Source organism: Oreochromis niloticus, linkage group LG14 (assembly GCF_001858045.2).
Source record: "Oreochromis niloticus isolate F11D_XX linkage group LG14, O_niloticus_UMD_NMBU, whole genome shotgun sequence".
Lineage (NCBI taxonomy): Eukaryota > Metazoa > Chordata > Actinopteri > Cichliformes > Cichlidae > Oreochromis > Oreochromis niloticus.
Genome location: NC_031979.2, coordinates 10,280,641 through 10,305,692, shown reverse-complemented (window position 1 = coordinate 10,305,692; position 25,052 = coordinate 10,280,641). Strand labels below are relative to the sequence as shown.

At 39.3% G+C, this 25,052-nt stretch overlaps 1 non-coding gene across 1 annotated transcript; it reads left to right on the top strand.

Annotated features, from left to right (window-relative positions):
• The first annotated feature begins 24,630 nt into the window (after positions 1-24,630).
• On the top strand, positions 24,631-24,703 carry trnak-uuu (transfer RNA lysine (anticodon UUU)). Its single transcript has one exon. It is a non-coding gene; the product is annotated as a tRNA-Lys (tRNA).
• The last annotated feature ends 349 nt before the right edge of the window (positions 24,704-25,052 follow it).

Here is a 25,052-nt window from a genome sequence, read left to right as displayed (position 1 = left end):
GCACCAGTATTGCCTTGCTTATTACAGCACCCCTCGAGTCCTTGGAAAGATCGGACCGATCTTTCCAAGCTGTTGCACCCAGACTGTGGAATGCACTTCCCCTATTTTTACGGTGTTTGGACTCGGTGGAGACCTTCAAAAAGCAGCTCAAGACATTTTTATTTCAAAAAGCTTTTAATTAGACCACGGTTTTTATGATGTATTCATGACTGTATTGTGTTTTTACCTTGTAAAGCATTTTGTGATACATGTCTGTGAAAGGTGCTATATAAATAAACTTTACTTACTTACTTTATTCATGTTGTTGGTTTTGAAATTAAAATAATGCTTTTGTCACATGTTTTAATTACATTAATATTTAAAAAAGAGTTATTTTAACTAATTTAAATCATTATGTTGCCTAGTAACCAACTAGGCAACATAATGATGATGTCATATAATTAGATATTTCGCCTTTTGTGGATATTAATTAGGTGTTATTGTTGTGACCTAAAACTGTTATGATCCTTTTATCAAGTGCCATAGGTGCTTAAATGCTAAAAAGAGCATTGCTAGTCAACATGATGACATCATATTATTTGATATAGGTAAGACCCTTCAGGGGCCTAAGATATACCTGTGTGCCAAGTTTGGTTATTCTGCTCCTGGTTGTGTAGGAGTTGGTGGCCAAAGAAACAAACATGCACAGATTTTGATTACTGTAGATTTCGGGCTTGGGGGTTGATTCCTGTCCTATGTTGCATTCCAGTGAGGCATGCAAACTAGAGCAGTCAGTAAATTATGAACCTTCCAATTTGCAGAAGACCTGCTCTACCTTCTGAGCGACAGCCAGCGTGGGGATTTGTCCCCTTGGAGGTGGTCATGTGAATTGTTGACCCACTGTTAATCATGTGAGAATTAAGATTACGGTAAGAAAAATGGTTTTGGCCTTAACATCACTGGGTACATTTCACTTCACTTTATTGTGTGAACTATTGAGGTCACCTGAGGCACGGGGGTGAGTGGAGGTTGAAACGCCTCGGAAGGGATCTCAAAACAGCATTGCACGTGGCTGAAAGCTGGTGTTGTAAGCCCTCATCTCTGTTCAACAGTGGTTGTTCACAGTGAACAGTTGATCCACTTTCAAACCATCTGTCTTCTCAGTGAAGACAGGCAAAACCCGAACTCTGGTCTTTTCTCCTTTCTGTGCAGTTGTACAGCTGAGTTTCATCCTGTTGAGGTGGCTCTCCTGTCTTTTGCCATGTGTTTAGTTAATTGCCCCCTGCTTAGTGTTATATGCCTGGGACGTTCTACCAGTTGTTTTAGAATTAAAGAAGCCTCCTGAATGAGAAATGTCTTTACAACCCTAAAGAAGTCCAGTTGCTTGCGATGCATGTCCTGTATGGTGATGAAATAACCTTAAAGGCCTTCATGATAGTGGTCAGTAAGTCTGTTCTTCTGTAAAAGGCCTATGACAGCTGGCTGGGATTTTGCCACAAGGCACCTATAAAGACTCTCAATGAGTCGTAAACTGAGTCGTAAACTATGAAAAGTCTTCTGTGTTGAGCAGTGAGGTTCACCTCATTAATACCATCCCTGCAGTCAAACATTAGGGGGGCAGCATCAGGCTGTCAGGCTTTTTGGATTTTTTTTTTTTTTTTGTTGCAAAAAGGGATTGGAAGACTATGCAGAAACATAGAGCATGTGGAAACCTTTTCCACTGTACTCAGGATTTGAGGCAAGAGTTAACGTTTACAATTCAACCAGAAAATGATCCAGTGCACACTGCCAATAAGTGGCTTTGGCCACACTCTGGAAAAGTCCTTGAGTGGCCCAGCCAGAGCTGAACTCAATAGATCACCTCTGGGGAGATCTTAAATTGTCTGGGCAGTGACACTCACTGTCCTAACTGGTTGAGGTTGAATGCGTCTTCCGAGCAGTAATTAAGAAACTCAGAAAAGAAGCCAGGACAAAGTAAGGTTAATAACTGAAAAGGCCTGTACTTAGTAAAAAACGATAAGTGAGTCTTTTTATTTTAATTAATTTGTGCTGAACATGTGTTTCTTTATCATTGTGATGCATTGATAAAACACATCTATTTTTGAAGCGTTACAAAATGTGAAAAACTATGCACATGCACAAATTTGTATTTTAATTCCATTTCTTCCCCTTTTCTCTTTTCTTTTTGCACCATCTGGAATCTTCTGGCATCAATCCTGAAACGCAGGTAAAACATGTGCCATTCGTCTCCTAGTGATGAAGCGTGACTGATTATATGCAAGTCTGTGTGCATGCTGTGTTGTCAAAGTATATGCGGTGTATTTTCTGTATTAGTTTTTTGATACAAATGACAACCAAAATCCTACTGCACTTTTTGAAAATCTTTTTTTTTGTATCACACTCACAGAAGCTCTGAAGTTTCACAATTTGTGTTCAGGTTGATGTTATCAAGCATGATTAACCATGAAATGTCAGTTTACCAGTGGGTGAACATGATTTCTACACATTGGTTGGGAGTTTGGCTCTGATGAAAGAGAATTTTACTGAAGCTTTGCTGGAACAATAATCTATATGTTAACAAGCAAGTACTTGACACAAACAGTCAAACTCACTGGAGAGTCTTTGGGATTCAGTCAGTGTTTCCCCAGCAGACACTGCAGCATCAAGAAAATGTCAATCTACAGATACACAGATGCCTATAACCTCTGCTCTTAAATAAAACAAACCCTCCATGCCTCCGTTCTCTTCAGCTTATGTTGAGAAGAAGCACATGCAGCCTGCTGTCCCGACGTGTCAGTGAAGTGCCGATGCGGGCATTGTCATTGATGCTAAGATGCACAGGTTAATCAACAGGATTTAAACCTGAGACAGAGACCATAGTTTGGGGATTTTACTTCCTCTTGCTGATTCTTATCTAGGATAGCTGCTGTGTTCCACAGAAGTGCCTCCTAAACTTACTTCCGCGGTGAAACAACTGACTAGGAGACAAACACAGCAATCTTTTGTTAAAGTGGTATGCCAGTGCTTCAGTCTGAGCCTGTTTCCAGATGTAATCAGGCTGCACTATTAGCACTGTCTCTACATCTAAAAAAGCTTTAAACCTGCAAGCACATGAATGACTTCTTAACCCATCCAATCTCTTCTTCTCTTTAGAGAAATCACTGCAGCCCCTGCATGCTTACTCCCTGATGAAATGCTGTGGACACCGTATTGAATTCAGCCTCATCAGACTTGTTACTTTCAGCAAGCCAGAGAAAGCACATGCTGGGTTTGAATCCCAGGTGCAAAGAAATACAATCTAAGCATTGTAGTGGAAAAAACCAAACTAATTAGGAGGCACTACAGTGAGCAAATTATTTCCCCCCAAAGTATTAACTGTCAATAACATATTAGGTATGTAATTAATAAATGCTTAGCCCTATTTGGGGCCTCAAGAGTTTGACACCCAGAACACCATAACTTAATTAAATTATTTTTTTTTCTAATTATGAAATTTATGGTGAAAATTGATGGTGAAATTGCATCCTGCGCAGTATCTTTGCTGTTCCTAGGACTGCATTCATCTGGACAGAGATCTTGGATATTGTTCCTGGAATCTGCTGGAGCCACTTTTGGGGTCACTGCCCCGAGTGCTCCGATTACCACGGGGACCACTGTTATCTTAAGCCTTCACATCTTCTTGAACTCCTCAATCAACCCTTGGTATTTCTTGAGCTTGTTGTATTCCTTCTTCCTGTTGCTATCACTTGGTATAACTACATTACACTGCGACGTTCCTCCTCTGCTTGTTCACCACTACTATGTGCGGTTGGTTAGCAATAACCCCTTTGCCCCTCTATATCTCGAAGTCCTGCAGGATCTTAGTTCAGTCATTCTCAACCACCCTAGAGGTAGAATCTCATTTTGACATTGGAACCTTCAGGCCAAGCTTAGCACAGATTCCTGTATATTATCACAGCTACTTGTGCTATGGCGTTCCATATATGCCCTGCTTGCTAGCATCTTACAATCTGCTGTTATGTGCTGGATTGTGTCAGTGACGTCTCTGCAAAGCTTGTGCCTGGTGTGTTAGACCTCAGACTGAATTTATCTTGTGCTTAGACCTTGTTCCTGTGCTGCCATGATGTTTTATGTTTTTAACTCTTTGTAATTTGTGCACTGTGATGTTTAATCACAATTTACACCTATGAAGTAGACCCAGATGGTAGTTTTAAAAAGCTTATTGAAAAGGTGGAATAAGAAGTGGAGTGGGAGAATGTATTTATTGTTTGAGCAGGGCTGGAGTTTCTGTTGGAGAGCAGTGTGAATATTAACAGTGGCTACTGTGATGCTGGTAACGTCTTGTAAGTTTGTAAAATGTTTCTCAGACCTTTTTTGTGTTTTGTTGAAGTGTCCATTCGGATGGGCAGTGGGGAAGCAGTAGGGATCCCACAGAGGGAACAAGGGATTCAGTAGTGAGTGGCCAGGCTAGTGAGTAGTACATGTGAATATTAGAGCTTGGATTTTCAGTTGTTGCAACTGAATATTTAACTTAGGTAAGTTAAGCCAGGCAGTACTTGTTAAACTTATCTGACTTTTTGCAGGTCAAACAACTTGGAAGAGTCTCAAAGGCTTCGGCCAGGCAACTGGAGAACAAACGAGCAAGCAGTTACTCAGTAAGACACTTGAAAGCAACAAATGTGACGAGGGAGGCCTATTTAGCACCATGATAGTGACAATGATCCAACAGAGAGTAGCAGCACCAGCTGGGCCTTAAATACCACGAGCAGATTAGATAATAAATAGCAGAGTAGGGAGAGAAAGCTCCGAAAAGGAAAACTCTGTGTGGAAAAAAGCCCCGACCCATTTCTTCTCCACCTGAAATTGAGACAGAAAGCGAGAGAAAAACAGGGAAAAGCCCCCGAGCCTGCCTGGACCATAACATGAAGTGCATGTCCATTTTGTACCATTTGTATCTTTTAAACTACGAAGGACCCATTATCCTTAGTGGACCATTAAACCTCCACCCTTTAATGACTCAGTTTTACTCCGATTCTACAATCTCTCAGTGTTCTGTTTGCATGCATCACTGTCTACAGATTTTATTTGACTTTTTTGGATGTTCAGTGTTTCATTGAAGCCATGAAATCCATGGAGTATAAAGTCAGAGTATATTGAGTATAGAGTTAGAGGTCACTTTTTTTGCTTTGTGTTGGGTTTACCGCTCTACACTCATCATTTCTGAATGCTGTAGTTTGAGGACCAGAGGTGATTTGTGCTGCTTCACAGATTCTTGTAATAAGCGTCTGAGCAGAGCACAAGGCTGTTTAAGTGTCCTTGGTTATCTGAACATCCTCATTGCAAAGCAGCTTTAGCTGTGTCTCTGCATGATGGTAACATGCTGCTGGTAATATTTTGTATTGTTAAAGACAATTAGTCATATTTCACTGTCCACCTATAAACGGCGACGCTGCTGCGAATGTAAAGGAGAGGCAGTCTGAGGTATAGTAGAGTGTAATGGATCAAAAAGTGACTGACGGAAACTTGATGCTAGATTGAGAACATGGAGGAAAGGGCAGGAAAGAGAAAATGGCCTGTCAGTGGAAAAGAAGAAATTGGTTATAAATTTAAAATGTGTTTGAGACTCACAGAAAATAGATGTCTTTTTCATCCGCTCTACATTCAGTATTTTTTGACATGCTGAGCTCCTTTTCTTTTGCTGCTTCCTGCAGCAGCTGTTGAGAAACAGGTTTCTGTTAATGTTGCCGTGAGAGTGACAATGTAGAACAGACAAGATCACAGCCACAGTAGTAATGGCACTACTGGTAATCAGACACTTAAAAGGGCTTCATGGGGAAAAAAATAAAAATAAATAAATCACTGTTTCTGCTCATGTTGGATTACAAATCACTTGGGTTTTTGGATTTTTGTCAGTGTTGTCTGCAGTTAAAGTGAAAGAGTAAGCCACACTGACTTACACAGATGGACAAAAAATGTTAGATTGAGTGTCATCCGTTTGGGGTTATGACCGTGTTATTGTTAATTAACTCAGGCAACATGTAAGGATGAACTTGAGAGAGAACTTAATGAGAATTCAATTCAATTCAATTCAATTTTATTTATATAGCGCCAAATCACAACAAAAGTCGCCTCAAGGCGCTTTATATTGTACAGTAGATAGCACAATAATAAATACAGAGAAAAACCCAACAATCATATGACCCCCTATGAGCAAGCACTTTGGCGACAGTGGGAAGGAAAAACTCCCTTTTAACAGGAAGAAACCTCCGGCAGAACCAGGCTCAGGGAGGGGCGGCCATCTGCTGCGACCGGTTGGGGTGAAAGAAGGAAAACAGGATGAAAGACATGCTGTGGAAGAGAGACAGAGATTAATAACAGATATGATTCGATGCAGAGAGGTCTATTAGCACATAGTGAGTCAGAAAGGTGACTGGAAGGGAATGAAGATTAGTTTGAGGACATAAACATATGGGGGTTCTTCAGTGAAGAGCTCCCTTGTTCTCAGCTTTCATCTAATGCCACTTCAGTTTCTGATATTGGCTGACACTGCATTAGCTTACAGACAGAATTAGTAATGTTTCCCTTAAAATAAACCATCTGACTGATATCTGCATATAAACAACAAACCTACAGTTTACAGACCAGTCGAACCCGACACAATGCTTTCAACTATGCAAGTTTCATTTTACTGTTTTCACCACCTTAAGGCATTTTAAAACCTACACAGGTTTTTCTGTTTTTATATTCTGTGTTAAGGACATTGAATTTGCATATACTGAAATGTTCTATATAAATAAAATTGCCATTGGCACCGACTGGAGAAAAAAAAAATGTGTATGCTTGCATTTTTCAGGCTTTTTGTAATTGGCTTTCAGATTTGACTTGTCAAGCAAAAACAAAAAGAAAAGGTAAAGTGTGCTTTTTATGCAAACAGTTGTGTTTGGATTAGTATATATGTACCTTTGAGACATGATGTGATATATTTGCTCTTATTTATTGTTTGCAATCCTTTAAAGTGTTTTTGCTTTTTCTATTTAGCCCATATGGAGAACTGTGTGTTAGTCCAAATCACTACCAGCTACTGCAGAAAGCAGAAAGGATGTGACAATTTATGTGATGAATTATATGCCCATTACTCTTATCAGAGGCTGAGCTGTGAAGGTACAAATCCATTGACTGTGAGCACAGCTGATGCTCGGGAAAGATGGCTGTTATTGCTGTGGATGTTTGGCTGAATTTACGATGCCTCAGATTTGTCTAGCTGCAATTTACCTTCTCTTTACTGCTTCTGTAAGCATTAGTCAAGAAAGCATCAATGGGCTGCACAGGATTTGAATCAAGCTGCGTCTGTCGTATATGACAAACGTTACTAATGCATAGCTTATGCAGCACTTGAAAGTGGTGACAGAGAAGAAGCAGCCACTGTGTGTTGTACTTATTATAAACACATGTGTCACAGCTGGAAATGTTACAGTGCAGTCATGATGACTAAAGCAGCAGCCACAGTAAATACTGTGTGTCATCACACGGGTGCTGTCACAATCACAGTCTCAGTCAGTCTCAGCAGTGGAAAACATCCACAAATTTAAATAAAGTTTACTCTAGCTGGTTATTTAGCTGGCAAACATCAGCTGGATGTTTACTAGCTTTGGTGTCTTGCTTCAGGAAACAACAGCAGGAGTGTCAGCCATAAATCATCTTTAAAACAAGAGAACAAAGATGAGCCCTACCTGCCCTTGTTGCTTTGCTCTGCTGACTTTGGAGTTAAATTAAGAAGCAAACAGGAGGTCACATCATCAGCTACTAAACATTAATGATATATTATTATTAAAACAGGGGAACGCAAACAAAGTCATCATTCACTCCATTAAATTATCTATTTATCACAGCATGATAGAACATGCTCGTTTGTCTTTGCCAGACAGCGCTTCACAGGAGTCCTCAAACTCAGACAATCAACAACTGCAGTGTGGGTATTTTTTTTTTCTTTTTGTATGTGTGCGCGTTTTGAGTTTTCTCTATACTAAGAAAAATATTTTTACTGTCAGCACATCTTGCAGAGAGCAATTCACTTTTTTCCTTTTATGTGGACAGCTATTAGAATAAATCTTTCTGGCATTATCTTCATTGGTCACCACTGGAAGACTGGGGGCTAAAAACAAAACAAAAAATAACTCAATAAAGAAAAAAAAAGGGATGCTTCATAACAGGACTGATTGCTGTATTGAGGGACTGAAGGCTGTATGAAATGTGGAGCTGATGGTCTAACATCACACCAGTTTCTTTCATTCCTTCCTTCATTTCTATAACCTTCAAGAAAGACAAGTTACATTCATATTCTGTGTGTGTGCGCGCACACGCTGTATGTCACAGCTCATTCATCTGCTGAAGAGAAAATACCAGCTGACAGACGTCAGGATCAGCCTATGTCAGCATGTCTGTGTGAGCAGATCAGGTACAACCTGCACAATGAGTCTTTGTCTGCTTGTTAAAATCTTGGTGTCCTAAACATTTTGACCTTCATTCTTCGCTTTGGTAGTTTCATTATAACTTCTCAGCTGAGACTTCACAGGAACATAAAGTAGTTTCATTCATTGGGCACGGTACATAGATTACACATTCTTCTAAGCAATAGAGGTGCAATCACACTAGACACAGTTGCCTTGTGCTGTGCAGTAGCATCATTGCCCCCTCGCTCCCTTCTCCCCGCTTCCCTGCTGGCCTGTACTCACACTGTGCTTAATGATCTGGGTTTGAGTATGCTTCAGGTTGTCTGTGTCTGCTTTCTTGAAAATGAGAACATTAGTGTTCACGGCTTTGTGCATTTTCTGGCTTATTTTGAAGCAGTGACATTCTATCCACATACATCCCTTATGGATTTGTAAAACTGCTTAACACACAATTTTCATGAGAATAGCTGTTACTGAGGATGCATTGAAGATTTGTGCTTTGGTGTTGTAAGCAATCGTGCTACATGCTTACTGTGTTGTGTCTAGCTGAACTGTACCGGGGCACACTGCTCCAGCAGTCAGCCTAGTTGTATAAACTGGACTTTAAGTATCAAATGTGCTTGGGCACAGCGGAGAATACCTTGTGTGAGTGCACCCTGAGGCTATATTTAGAATTCTGCAGTGAATGCTTGTCGAGCCTGAGATGTAACTGACATGACTTTTGTCGTTGGTGGCATTCATGATTGTGCTAGTGCATTGTGGGTTAATTACCATGAGGTTGCTTCCTAGAGTTTTAAATGCGGCGCTAATAGATAAAACCAAATAAAATGTTGTGAAGTCCCTGCTCTTTGTTTTTTTGTTTTTCCAGGCCATTCTCTCACTGATAATTTCAAAAACAGTGAAGAAAATTAGCCAGTAATTCACATTAAGAATCGAGTCGTACATTACGGAAAAGGTTTCATGCGGGGTTTGAAGTTGTGACCTAGCTGCAGTGTAGATTTCCCACTAGAGCATAAATCCACAGTTAGTCTTTGCCTGGGAAGAGTGTCACTTGTATAATAAAGAAATTACATTTTAAAGACCCTGAAGTTGAGCTCTTTCAAAATTTGTCATCTCAAGTGACATTCAAATGGTCCAGTGAACTACATTATGTTTGTGCCTCATAGTTAATGAGAATAAAAAGCCCTCCTGGTGTATTCTGGCTGCCATTACTTTAAAAATATATTTGTGAATGGTTTGGTCACAAGCCATTCACTCAGTCATTGTTATGAGTTATAGTACTTGTGTTTTTTTTAATGATTTTTTTTTTTTGTGTGTGTTTGTGTATTTTACCATTGTTGGCCTAGTCTGTCTCTGCCTGCTTTTTGGACCGATCACTGATCACAGCAGACCAGCTTTGCTTTGCTTCACAATATAGTGACTTATCTCAGCAGAGCATCCGCCTGGTCGATCAAATCAAGCACCAGTCATGAGCCTTAGCATGCTGTCAAGTTTAGCCTCAAAAGCTGCGAAGTTTCTCTACCATTGTAAGACATTGAGATTCAGTATCTGAACAGAATAAACAGGGAAAAAAACCACTATTAAAAGAACTGCCTGCTGTCCTGGAGGTTGGGCACAATATCATCACAGGTGGACGCCGAGGTCATCCTGCATCAAGTTGACTAGACAATTCTGTAGTGACACAAAATAGATGCAGGAGATAAAAAAAAAAAAAAAATTGGCTTTTTTTTCAGCAACTTTTCTTTGTGTTTAGGACTTGGCATTATTGACGTCTCGGAAACTGTAAATTGTTTGGTCAGCACAGAGTGACCTGGAGGAGATTGTGGAGGCTCCCGTTTGCTGTTTTAATGTCTGGCTGTAAATAAATCCATGACGAGCGGGGACAACAAGCTAGCTGTCATAACTGAAGAGTCGAATACCAGTGTTGTGTGTATTGTGTTTATTTTATACTTTTACTGGTTTTACTTACTCAGCTTTTGTTACTGATAGTGTCTGGCACTTGAGTATCGTAGCTGTAATACTAACAGTTATACCCACTAAAAAAAACACTTTTTTCTTTTCTGTTGTTTTTCAGAATAAGAAAAGAGAAAAGTTAGATATCCAGCAGAGGGCAGGAAATCTGCTATAATATTTCATTTGGGCTTTGTTTTACAGTATACTAAGCTTTTACATTTATCTTCTGTCATAGTAGTGAGAACAGTGGAAATGGTTCATGTTGTTTTCTTATGAAATATAAAATCAGTTCAGACTAAATGAAAATTTGACACGGTTTCCTCAGGTTATACTCCAGAGATCCAACAGTAGCACACAGCGAAATGTTTTTGTACATAAGCAGCATGGTAGCACTGTAATAGCTGTCACTGACAACTGATGATAACTCAGAGCTGTGATGTGTTGCCTCATGTAGTGGTCAAAGTAGTGGATATTGTGACATATTATAAAAGACAGTGTTAGGCAGTAGAGACTGGTACCTTTTAGTTTTAATTCCCAGATGTACTGATGTGTTAAAAAAGATAAAATGGAATCTGCCAAGTGCCCCATGCTTTTCTTTTCAGTAAACTGCTTTATAACAAACACAATAGCTTCCATTCAGAACTTGACTTGGTCAGACATGGAGATAAAAAGGTGGAACATATTGAAAAAAACTTCCTTCTTTTTCTTGCACTAGATGTTTTCTTTCTTCTTTTTTTTATTCCTACCTCACCTTAAAGATCCCCCTTGTCACTTCCCACCATCACATTTGCTACTAAATGAAGATTAAAAAGACATTAGGTTTGAATGAGATTTGGGCCCACCAATTGCTCTCTGGTTACATAGTAAAGCATTAATGTGTCCCATTCTGAAATCTGATCTATTCCTTTGTGCTAAGTCAAGTATAAGTGGATTTCTTCAGACTGCCTGTAGACTATCCACTCTGTCTGTGTCAGCTTTCTCATCTGTTGACTTAATTCCAGTCATGGTACCAATTGTCACATCCTAATAACTTGGTTTTGCTTGCTAAGTGACAGAGTGTGCAAATACCTTAAAAACTAGTGTCTGTCTACCTGTGCTCACCTCATATAATTTGGCTGCACTCTTTTGTAGTCAGGAAGCTTGATTTAAGGTCAAAAAAATGTAAGTGCTCTGTGCTTTTGGCAGAGATCATACATACATAATGATGTTTTCCTTTCTAATTGTATTACGGCATTCCTCCTGGAGTGGATGTTGCAAGGTTACATTTTATAACAAATTTTCAGTGCTGAGACAGACTACTAAAACCCCATACCATTGATAGCAATAAAACAATAGCAATCAGACTTGCTTTTGTGACAGAATGGAGCTCATATGTTGCTGTTTATATTGGAAGTAACTGAGCCCTTGAGTTAACTGTAATGAATAAGGCAAAAATGGAGAACATGAAAAAAAGGCAAGGTGTCATTCACCTTATGTAATTACTGTTTGTTGTCCTGCTTCTCTGATGGTCTGTCAGATGAAGGCCAGAAACTCTCTCCTCTTTGCAAAACACGAACCTACCAGAGATAATGCAGACCTCGCCAGAGGTAGTCGAGTATTGTGGCAGAGGAGTTTTAGCAGTTTACTCAGCAGCAATAAGTCAAGATGCAAAAGTAGCTTCACTATGTTCAGTGAATTCTGCTGGAAAATCTCATTAGTGTTTATTATTGTCCTTTTGAAATCATTGTCTCTGCCAGAATGAGCCTGTGTGATTAAAAATGCTGGGGGCTCAGCTGGTCGTGGACTCAGTTTTGTTCAGTTTGTAAATCCTATTACTGCATTCCTCAAGAGCTGCAATTATCATAGCTAATTTTTTTAGAAAGAAAAGGGTAGCGTTAAATATGAATTGGAACATGTCAGTCATATTTAGTCTCCTATAAGGATTTTATTTTAGATAAATATGAATCATACGTTTAAAGTTGGTTATTTGGTAAGCTTAATCACAATAACAAGTACATTTTCAGAATGCCTTTTTATTCTCACTATACACATGTACAATGAGATACAAAGTATCTCCTATTCAGTTCAGACATGTGGAAAAGAGAGGGAGGTGAGGTTCACAGTTCTGCGGCACTATATACATATCTAACATAATTGCTAGAGATAGGATGAGGTGGAGGCAGATGAGCCGCTGTGGCATTACCATTAACCAGTAAGTGACCATATTATTGTGCATCCGTATCTCATAATACCATCTATTAACAGTTATTTCTTGATTTAACTCAGTGAAAAGGAAATGTTGAGAATAATTCTTCATCTGTTGAAGAATTGCTTAGATTCTTATGTCCCACCAAGAAGCACACAGCAAGGTAGCAAGGTAGAACGTCTGCATTTACTTTTGGTGTACACGATTGACCTTTTCTCATTTTCAACTTGGTAATTCCTACAAACTGATTAAGTGGCTATACTTGCTATACTTGCATTTGCTTTGGAAGTAAAATAGCTATAGAGCCATTCAGACTGTGCACGTTTAATTCACTGAAAGTTAGGCAAGCAGTAATCCATTAGTTCACAGTCACACAAACTCCTGTTTAACACAATTACTGCAATGCCTGCTAATTTGTCACTATTCCATTTCAGGTTGTAGAAAAGTTAGCAGTTAATTGTGGTGTCATTCTATTTTACACAAAGTGCCGATTCAGGTGAGCTTTTTTGGATGAATGTTCTTATACCTTTGGTACCTTAATTTAACAATTCCCTGCAGCGTAGGAAACAATTTAAGTTGTTGCTAAAAATCCATACTGAAGAATGGGGAAAATGGCTGCTGTTCAGTGAATTTGACTTTGCAGTAAAATGTCAGGATAACAAAAAAGTATCCTAAGAAGTAAGTGTCTGATTAGATTACATTTTGACAGTTATCAAAAACTTGCATCAGTGGTTATAAGTGTGAGGTTTTCTGTGAATATGTCATGTGCTAACAAGTATGTGAAGAAATCTTTCTATAATGTATAAATTCAGCTTCAGGAAAATGGTACAGAATATTTCAGCATACACAAAATACATTACATAAGGTGGTTTAATTTATGTAGGAGGTGTAAAACTAAGGAAAGGAAGTAAAAAAAAAAATAAATGTGACGATAAACACTTTATGTGATAAACAGTGTGAATGTAGAGTTCACTGTATTACAGATTATGCACTTCTACAGGGAGCAACAGTTGGGCGATAACACTTTAGGAAACGAGGATAGCACAGGAATTGATAACAACAGAAAATATTAGGAAACAAAATAAGATGTTCTTCATGGAGGCAGGTACCATCGGAGGCGGATGATGAGGCTGATGAGACGAAGCATGATACTTGATGAATAGATGTGACATGATGGATTCTTATATTCATTAAGTTTTTCCTTTTGGTAGATATATGACCATATGCTAAACAATGCAGTCAGTTCCTTTTAAACATCCATCCATTTTCTGAACCATGACCTGAACCAGCAGAGCAGCAGTCTAAGTCGATATGCTCAGTTGGACCTCTATTTAGCACAGAGGTCCAACAATAAAAACTGGGTTCAGGTTGGGCAGGTCCTCCTATTCACATTCTTCCAGATCACACTGTAATTACGCACATAAGTGCTGAAGTCCTCCAGCAGGACAGTTGAGTCATCAGTTGGGGAAACCCCTAGAACCACATTCAGGGCCCCAAAAAGGCTGGGTACTCTGAACTATCATCCATCGTGTAAGAACCTGCTCTTAAATGGCCTCTCACCAAGGGCAACTCCAGAGTTGAACAGACTCCAACCCCTCTCCAGGATTCTGGCTCCATAACGTAACCTGTGGACTGAGGCTAGCTCAACTATATTTACCAGGTATCTCTTGGTCTCAAGCAGTAGCTCAGGCTTCCAGATAATTTTGGTGTCATGTGACTTATAGCTGTGCTCTGTGAAAGACTGCTTCTTGGACATTCAGCCAGCAGCCGTAATCTCAGTGATAAAGGCAAGGCAAATTCTGGTTAAAGGGGAATAATAGAATAGTCTTCTATAGACACTTGGTTTCAGTGTTTCAGTGTCTGTGACAACAGAAAGCAAGAAGGTACTATTTGAAAAACCATTAGTATATACAAGCTAATTCTGTGTGTATGTGTGTCTGTTAGTACAAACTGCCTCGCCACAGCCCCCACTTGTTCCGTTTGAAACCAGGGCTTTACTTGATAAGCAATATTTTCTGAAGCACCAGATTTCTCACATATGAGACTTCAAACATGGCCGTTGGAGAGGCAGAAACTAAACCTGAGGTAGACGGATTAATACACAGCTGAAGATAAATGCATTACCTTCACCCTCTGTGATAGCAGTAGGTCTGTGTTATTTTGTATCTTTGTGCCCCTGACCTAAGGCTTGGACAGAGTGTTATGACTAGTCAGACCACACACACACACACACACACACACACACACACAGTCCAGTTAGTTATCAGCAAATATGTCAACCATCGTAGCAGAGAAAGCTGATAATAGAGTTGTTTGAAAAGGAGGAGGCAGGATGAACGATAAGTGAAGAGAAAAATGGTCACGTCAGGTTGTCTTGTAGTTGAAAAGGAGACAAGCTTGAGACTGGCTGAAAAAGAACTGACAGGGTGATGTGTCGCACAATAAATGTGTCTTCAGGGCTCCTATAATTCCAGATAGACGCCTGTCAAGGGGCTTACTACAGATGTCGGCACTGACTTAAGCAAGAGAGACACATAGTCGTATAACATGTGACTGACTGCAAATGCAGTTTGAGGTTGTTTTTTTTTTTTTTTAAATTTAAGGCGGGCTAGTGAAGAGTTTCTGTGTGCACAGTATTTGTGAAATTTGCCATTAAAAAGGAAAGAGCTGGGTGCATGGAGGCTGTTCTAGCTTTTTTAATGTCTTTAGCCACTAAGTTTTGTTCAAACATTCCTAAAATTTGTACTCACAGATCATTGACAAGATAAGTTGTTGAATTTTAAATCAGGGTAATTATGTAAATAATCTAATCAAAAGCATTCAATCCATAAGAACAGGAAACTAAGACTACATCTCACACAGGCTTACCTGTCATGAATCACTGTGTGCAGGCAGGAAATTGGACCCAAAATGCAGGACTCACAACACATGGGAATGAACTCAAAATACAGCTTTATTTACTAACTCAAGGGAAAGATACAAAACTAAACTAGACTGGGAAAATGTAAACTAAACTTCACAGAGAGGCACACTAGGGATCACACAGCATAAGGGACGATAAGACACAGAACAGAGGGAGATTCTGTCATAAATACACAGAAGGTAATGAGGGACGCGGGAACACACAAGGAGCACAGCTGAGGACAATTACACATAAGAAGACAGGGGGGACATGGAAATGAAAATACTGACCCAAGATGTGGACCTTAAATGTAACACAGGAAGGACACAGGCAGACGGGAGGGGGAGAGAGAGCACGGGGAGAGCACAGACATAATGGGCTGGGGAAACACGATAAACATGATGGAATAAAACACATGGGAAAAAGGCACACGAATTCACAATTAAATAAACACAGACACACAAAAGGAGACAGAGGGCAAAGACACAAGGGGAAATCTAATCAAATATACTGAACCTAGGGATCTTAAGAATACAAATGAACTTAATACAGAATGTCAAAACTCAGAAGTCCCGGGACAATGACATTACCAAAATATTTTACCTACCCTCATGAGTCTTATTTTCTGTTGCACCACTCAGATGTTAGGACCAGAATGTGACAGAAACAACGTGAAAGGACGGATCCATCCTATCTTGTAGCGCTGGTTCAGGCTGATGGAGGCATGGAGGTGGTGCAATGGCGTGGGGGACATTATTGACCTGGTACTAGCAAGGTGTAATTATGAAGTGGCCAGTGAATGAATGTTTAATTGCTCCAGTTAAATTTCCAAGTCTAAGGCATTACACTTGACAGCCAGAGCAGTGTAAAGCAATTTCATTTTCTTTTTCTTTTTTTGGTCTTTCTCATAAAATGTTATTAATTTTTCAAACCCAGCTTCATTACTAATGTAAGCCTCAGGACCATGGTTGTTTTCTTTTCACGTTTGATTTAATGATGGAATAAATAAATCAATCCCTTTATTCGACTTTGTCTATTTTATCATCAATCCAACTGCTTTTTATTTCATTAATAAAGTGACACACAGTTTTGGTTCAGTCACAGCCAAAACAAACAAACACAAAAACAGTGTGCCGAACTGGAAAGTCAGTGAAGCAGAAAGTAATTACTCAGTTTATGAGATTCTAAATCAGCTGTAGGTATATGATGTGAGTGGCAAATGGCTATGTGGGCTCTGTGTTGGCCCTGTGATGGACTGTCCACGGTCCACCTCAACTCTCACCCTATGACAGCTGTGAAAGGCTCCGGCACCCACATGACCCTTGTTGGATAAACAGTTAAGAAAATGCTGTGCAGGCAAGGCTGTCAATTTACTTGTGAACTTAAACGTGAAATGCAGGAGACAAATACCATGCCAAAATATAACAGGAAGTAAGAATAGTAAATACTCAGTCAAAGACAGCAGAGAAACTGATATGAGGGGGAAATGGAAAATACTGATGGAACAAAATAACTAACACAAACAACATGGACTTGAACTAATGCCTAAAGGCTCAAAAATGCTAAATAATATACGTACATTAATAATACTAAATAAACAGGAATTTTGTAATGCAAAAGTTAAAAACCCTGATCTGAGGAGTATGAGAGGTGAGGTCATGTCCTACTACAAAAGGCAACTTCAGAACAAGCTGGAGAGAATTCTCTGTGGGGTTGTGAACACCTTGGTATCTTCCAAAAAAAGATTGAGCAGTTTATCTTAAAGGTAAATAATTGCAGCTTCTACATATTCTTAATTTTTAAATCTATGACTTGCAAATGCAGTATTTTTTTTCTTTTCACAGATGGTCAAATCTGTTGTTGTTGTTCTAGCTACATGCCCTGATGGCTAAAATAAGCGAGTGTCAATTCAATATTTTGCCTCTCTGTGTCTCAAGCTGTCAGTTTGAAAAAGCTTTCACTGTGCTATTAGTAAACTGCCTCCGCAAGTGGATCTCGCTAAGAGGTTTCACCATCTGTTACTCTAGTTCAGTTTAGTAACTTTATTTCATTTCAGCAAACCTTCATTTACCAGCCCACACAGGGCATTTTCCTTTCACACAAGACTTCCCAGCTATTCTTCCTACCAACTAACCAGGAATCACTCTGTCACCATGAGGACAAACTAAGTCTTCTTTTTAAAATATATTGTTGTTTAAAACTGGTGCTCAGTAGTAATAAGCTTGTAGGGAAGAAGCATTCTGAAGGAAAAAAAATCTTTAATGCGAATTATTTGCCTTAAAGCTCTGTTTCATCCTTAAGCTGACTATAGAGATGCATCTAACAGTTGTGTACAGTGTGGTAAACCTTGCAAACAAGAGTTTCAACACACCATAGCATCTTTACTTGTGAGTACTGAGATACTTTTGAAATATACTACTCATTATTACCACCTCAGCAATGAGAAGATGAGGGACAGTCCGCCACTGTGCTATTCTTGTAGAATATAGTCAAGTCAAGATTTCTAAGATACTTTATTTCTAAGCTGAAATGGGAGCATTAAGACTTGAATCAGTGATGCCAGATGGTGATGTACTACCTTTCAATACACAGGTCTGCTTAGCTTGTGACTGTTAAATATAAGATGTTTGATTTGAGATTGATTTAATTTTAGCCATTGCAAAACTACATTTTTTATATCCAGAAACACTGGCAGCGAGAAGAAGTAGACATACCTCCGCTTTGTTACATAAATATAAAAAAATGCAGTATTTCATTCAAGTATCATTGCCATCTGCTATATTATTGTAGAGTCTTGCCGAGTGTTGTTGTGATTTCGTGCTATATAAATAAAAATGAACGTAATTGAAAAGTCACTCTTCCACCTGCTTTGTTTTTTCCATCTAGCAGGTTTTTGCATAAAACCAAATCCCATTAAAACTAAAAAGCCTTTTTATTATCTGCATAATATTTGTGAATAAATACTTATCATATTAGGTAATAGTAAAAGAAATAAATCAGGGTAACTCTTAGTTGGTTCAAGCTAAAGGACAGTTACCCACCTACCAATGACTGGAGCTAAAATAACTGGACCCTTTTAAAGCATTTGGTTTGTTTTTCAAATCTAAATTCTCATCCATGTAGCAAAAGCCAGATTTAGAAATTGCTACAATTACTCAAAGAGCAAATAAAGCTATCTTTGGCCATCTTTCCTGTGACCCTACTCACTATTGACTTGGATTCACCAATGAGGCAATAAAATTTATGTGTCTTCATTTTTTCTGGGGATGAATAGGTTACAAGTGTAGTTTTTGTTATTGAGCAGGTTAGACTGCTTTCATCTGCAGGCTCGTACTGGCCATTCTTTTGTAAAAATGCTGATTAAAATTCATTCTGGCACCTTCTAGATCACAACAGCATTTTAACTAATCCGATTATATTTTAAAATACACATTTTATTCTGTGTTATTCCAAGCAACTATTCGGTAGACCATGTGTGTTTGTGTGCCAGATGGTGTGTAGGTTTATGGAATGCAGGTGAGGTGCCTTAGACATAACCCTGTGTATTAGACAGTATCCAGAACCAACAGCAAGCACAATTTTTATATTTTAAATTGCAGTGTTTATTAAAAAATAAATAAGTCAATATAAAAAACTGACTCAGTTTAACCACTTTTGTCTTAGAGTACATGATGCTTATTACCAAGTTAGGCCTGATTTAGACTTCTGCTGGGAATCTTTGTATGCAGTGCTGGTCGATAGGAACAAATAAAATGATGGAACTTTTTTCCCCACTCCTCTTTTTTAAGGGCAAACATGACCCTTAACTTTTTCCGCTTCTTTGTACTTTCCCTTATATTAAGATGATGGTCGTTATTCTCTCACTGCTAAAATCAATTATTTTTTTTGCTCCAGTGTTTTAATAGCCAACAGCAAAGTCAATTTTGAATTACGTCCAAGTAGCCCCTAACATTAAGAATTTTAGAAATCATTGCTGAAGTAAGGTTGGTGCAATTGTTAAAAGTTCCTATTCTCCTTATGCTGAATTTCTGTATTTAAGAAATTTGGTTGGTGCACAAATGCTGCAACAGATCGCTTTCATCTTGGGGGATTTTGTGTTGAGTTGTGTTTTGTTTATGTTCAATTCAATTCAATTCAATTTTATTTATATAGCGCCAAATCACAACAACAGACGCCTCAAGGCGTCATATGACCCCCTATGAGCAAGCACTTTGGCGACAGTGGGAAGGAAAAACTCCCAGGCTCAGGGAGGGGCGGCCATCTGCTGCGACCAGTTGGGGTGAGAGAAGGAAGACAGGATAAAGACATGATGTGGAAGAGAGACAGAGATTAATAACAGGTATGATTCAATGCAGAGAGGTCTATTAACACATAGTGAGTGAGAAAGATGACTGTAAAGGAAAAACTCAATGCAACATGGGAGTCCCCCGGCAGCCTACGTCTATTGCAGCACAACTAAGGGAGGATTCAGGGTCACCTGGTCCAGCCTTAACTATATGTTTTGGCAAAAAGGAAAGTTTTAAGCCTAATCTTAAAAGTAGAGATAGTGTCTGTCTCCCGAATCCAAACTGCAAGCTGCATCCACAGAAGAGGGGCCTGAAAACTGAAGGCTTTTCCTCCCATTCAACAAGTAGGCCTGCAGAGCGAGCCTGCAAGTGCTCTAATAGGGTGATATGGTACTACAAGGTCATTAAGATAAGATGGGGCCTGATTATTTACCTTGTATGTGAGGAGCAAGATTTTGAATTCAATTCTGAATTTAACAGGAAGCCAATGAAGGGAAGCCAATACTGGAGAAATATGCTCTCTTATGCTCTCTTTCTAGTCCCTGTCAGTACTCTTGTTGCAGCATTTTGAATTAATTGAAGGCTTTTCGGGGGGGGTTAGGACATCCTGATAATAATGAATTACAGTAGTCCAGCCTGGAAGTAATAAATGCATCACAGTGTTACTGGAGGCCAAGGTAATGCCATCCAGAGTAAGAATCTGGTTAGATACCATATTTCTAAGATTTGCAGGGCCAAATAAAACATCTGGCTTCATGGATAGATTGAGCTGGGTGTCATCAGCATAGCAGTGGAAATGTATACTATGTCTTCTAATGATGCTGCCTAAGGGAAGCATGTATAATGTAAACAGAATTGGTCCTAGCACTGAACCCTGTGGAACACCATAACTGACCTTAGTGTGTGAAGAGGACTCTCCATTTACATGAACAAATTGGAGTCTATTAGATAGATATGATGCAAGGCAGCACGGTGGCACGGTGGTTAGCACTGTTGCTGCACAGCAAGAAGGTCCTGAGTTCAATTCCAACATCAGGCCAGGGTCTTTCTGTGTGGAGTTTGCATGTTCTCCCCGTGTTTGCGTGGGTTCCTTCCGGGTACTCCGGCTTCCTCCCACCGTCCAAAGACATGCAGCTTGTGGGGATAGGTTAATTGGGTAATCCAAATTGTCACTAGGTGTGAATGGGCGAATGAATGTGAGTGCGCATGGTTGTCTGTCCCTGTGTGTTGGCCCTGCGACAGACTGGCGACCTGTCCAGGGTGTACCCCGCCTCTCGCCCTATGACAGCTGGGATAGGCTCCAGCGCCCCCCGCGACCCTGCAAAGGATAAGCGGAAGTGAATGGATGGATGGATGATACAAACCACTGCAGCGCAGTACCTGTAATACCTACAGCATGCTCTAATAGAATATTATGGTCAACAGTATTGAACGCTGCACTGAGGTCTAGCAGGACAAGCACAGAGATGAGTCCACTGTCAGAGGCCATAAGAAGATCATTTGTAACCTTCACTAAAGCTGTTTCTGTGCTGTGATGAGCTCTGAAACCTGACTGAAACTCTTCAAATAAGCCATTCCTCTGCAGATGATCTGTTAGCTGTTTGACAACTGCTCTTTCAAGGATTTTTGATATGAAAGGAAGGCTGGAGATAAGTAAAGGTTTAACTACTGCCAGCTTGAAGGCCTGTGGTACATAGCCGATTATTAGAGATAGGTTGATCATATTTAACATTGAAGCATTATTTAATGGCAGGACTTCTTTTAGCAGTTTTGTAGGAATGGGGTCTAAAAGACATGTTGATGGTTTGGAGGAAGTAATTATTGAAGTTAACTCAGAAAGATCAATTGGAGAAAAAAAGTCTAAATGAATATCAATGGTACTGAAAGTAGCTGTAGATAATGTTACATCTGTGGGATGATTATTGGTATAGTATAATATTAGTATAATATTAATAATATTAATAACAATACCAGAATATAACAACAGAAAAAAAAAGATGAACGTTAAATAATTCAAAACAATAGTCTGTTCTCCCTGATGCCCTCTGACAGAAGGGCACATAAGCAGACTAAAAAAACAGCTCTTTATTATTATTATTATTATTATTATTATTGTTATTATTTTCTTACAAGCCATGATGCCTTTAAATAAATAATGTGTGTGCACAAAATGTATAAACATCTGTTATATGCAGTGTACATATGGTAAACCCCTTTAAGTCCTGTGTAAAGTATATTAATTTTCTAATGATGTTATGATATGCTAATGAAAGTTAGATCAACAGGGCATTTCATTTTCACTTTTATTTTAATAGTTAACTTGTGAGGACATTAAACTTTTGCCTTCTACAGAGGACTTTGAATGAGCTACACTAAATGGTTCATTTGATTCTGAGGTCCTTTAAGCCTTGGAATTAAGTGTTAATTAGCCTCCAAATGAAGAGTGGTGAAGAGATTAGAAGAAGCTCCACCTCCAGGTATCACCACCTCCATTGCATGCAGATAATTCTCTAACCAAAAAGCCAAAGTATTTCAGTCTTAAATTACATTCAAAATCTGTTTAGTTTTCTGTTTGTTGTTGAGGCTATAAACACGTGGAGAGTTGACTATGTCTGAGATTTATTTTTCTGGTGAGATATATTTCCCCCAATAATAGTGATAAACCTTGTACATGTCAACTGCTAGTTTATGTGAGAAGTGTTGTTAAAGTTAAGTTTTGCCCCAGGCACAGATAAGTTATCAAACATTAACACTATTGAAATAAAATTGTATTTCAACAAGGCAGTACTGAATATTACTACGCCTATTTTGTCAGTAGATCTGTGTTAAATTGTAGTTTAGTGCTAAGATTAATATAAATGAGATGTGATTTTTTTTTTTTTTTTTAAAAAGGTCATAACCATTGTCTTACTGTGCATGTTGTTTTTAGAGCAAGCAGTCCACCCCCGAGTTATCTGTTCAAGACAACCAGGCAACACAAAGAAGATCAGAAGTGCTTTCACTGTGTGTATGTGAATAATGGTGTTTAACACTGGCAATGAGACAACAGCAGAAGAGCTGACTGAACCATTACAAGAATTATACGCTGTTTAAAATGAAATATTTTATTGATATACACTTTAAACTAATACATTAACTTGCCCACACTCTAATTTCTGGTAACATGTAGGCAATGTTTAGTTAAGATCTATTTTTTTTTTTAAATTCCTTCAATGCTTGTCAGTCTTGTGGCCACGCTACTGGAGTTAGATCAAGTCAGGTGATCCTATACATTATGAAATAAAATGTTCCTCCAGGACCAAAGGTGCAGGACATCATAAAGATATAAATATATTAATACAATTTAAGTATAAATATGTAAAATACAAGTACATAGTGCCATGTATTAAATGCATTCTTCCAGTCTAGTTCTTGACTACTGAGCTGTCTGATGGTTTGGGAGTAGAAACTGTTGTACAGTGTCAATATCAGCACTTCACTGAGTTCTTTTGATTCCTCAGAGGCATCCGATGGAAGACAAAACACTGCTCAGTAGACCATTTAACACTTTATTTCACTTTCACAATACTTCTAGAAGGGAGATACGTCCTGCATGACACATTGCCGCGGATCTCAAAATGGTGGTGTGCCCCTGACAGTTTTATTACAGAAGCTCTCTCATTCTAGTCTAAACAACAGTGTCTCAGTAACTTGCCACTAGAGATGGTCCCCTCTTATCTACATTTTTCCCAGGCAAGTGTGAGTGAGAGTCTGCAGCTTTCTGCTCCCCAAGGACACATGGTCTCATGCCTTTATTTTTCAGGGCTGTGTCCACTTAATACTACACTATATAACTTTATAACACTTATTATTAATAAAAAGCATAGCATTATTGAGGCACTGCAAATTATTTAATTCCAACACCAGTGTGGCAGTGAAGGCATGACTGCTTCTGTGGCTCTTGCCAGATAGCTCTCAGTCATGAATGGCTCTTCCACATACAGCAGCAGTGCTAGTTTGCCCCTTGCTGGGAATCTAAATACAGAAATATACTGTGGAAGCGTGAAGGCTGTAAATTAATCTCAGTTGTCTTTTGTTGACTGTACGAGGCATTCACGACTTTCTATGCGAAAGTTGGACAAACCTATAAAGAAAATACTGACTCATATATACCTGTCATATCTCACAGGGTATCTCACACGTCAGGTGGTGAGGTGAGATCAGCTTTTGGAAGTGTATTTTTACATCAAATCACATGATATCTTTAAATCTACTCCATCACAAGCAGTCAGACCACCAGTGTTATTTGTCTTTGAGCCTTTGATTCATTCATATTTCACTTCTCAGTAATAGATTATATAGAGTAACTCGAATCTCAAGGCAAATTTTCATGAGTGCCAAAGTAGCTCAGCTGGGAGAGCGTTAGACTGAAGATCTAAAGGACCCTAGTTCGATCCTGGGTTTCGGCAAAGCTATTTTGGTCACCATCTGGGGCTTGGTAGGTTCGTTGGTAGGACTTCATTATACGGCCAACAACTACGTGGATCATTCCCATCAAATGAGAAAACAAACACAGATGTTGCAGCTTGCAAACGTCCATCACGTGGAGGTGGGATTTGAAGAAGGTCCTCCTCCAGACGCTCCCAGTCCTCAGCCATTATACGATTGACTTACCTCAGGCTTGGTACGTTGGGTGATCACACCTCATAATGCAGCCTAGCGATGTTTCACCTAGAATTAAATCCTTGCGTTGGCTCTTGTCTGAAATGATGATGTAATAATATCTAACTGCAAATCCTCACCAGTACATACAGTAAAATGAGAGGATAAGAGTTCACATTGTTACAGAAACGAAAGAAAGTATGTGGCCCAGAGGACAAACACGTGGCTTTTGTAGCCTGGGTAGCTCAGATGGAAGAGCATCAGACTTTTAATCTGAGGGTCCAGGGTTCAAGTCCCTGTCCAGGTGTTGCTTGGCATCCTAGTCCTTGCCCTTTGGTGGTTCCATGTCTTTACCTAACAAGCTCACATGTTCTTGATAGTTCTGTGACCTCATTGTCATTTGGAGCAAAGTCCATGGACTGCAGGTGAGATGACGATGTGGGACTTGTAGATGTCAGGGACGGAGACCTCTTTGAGATGATCCCAGCGTACAAGGTCTGTAAAGAATGTTTCCCTGCCCCTTGGTCCAACTCACCACCAGTTGGTTCTCAGCTCAGCTCCTTTCCTAAACCCAGTGTCCAAGACATGCCAATCTCATCGATTACCAATTCCACCTAGGTTGTCTTGACACGTTACCCTTTAACTTCTTTTCTGTC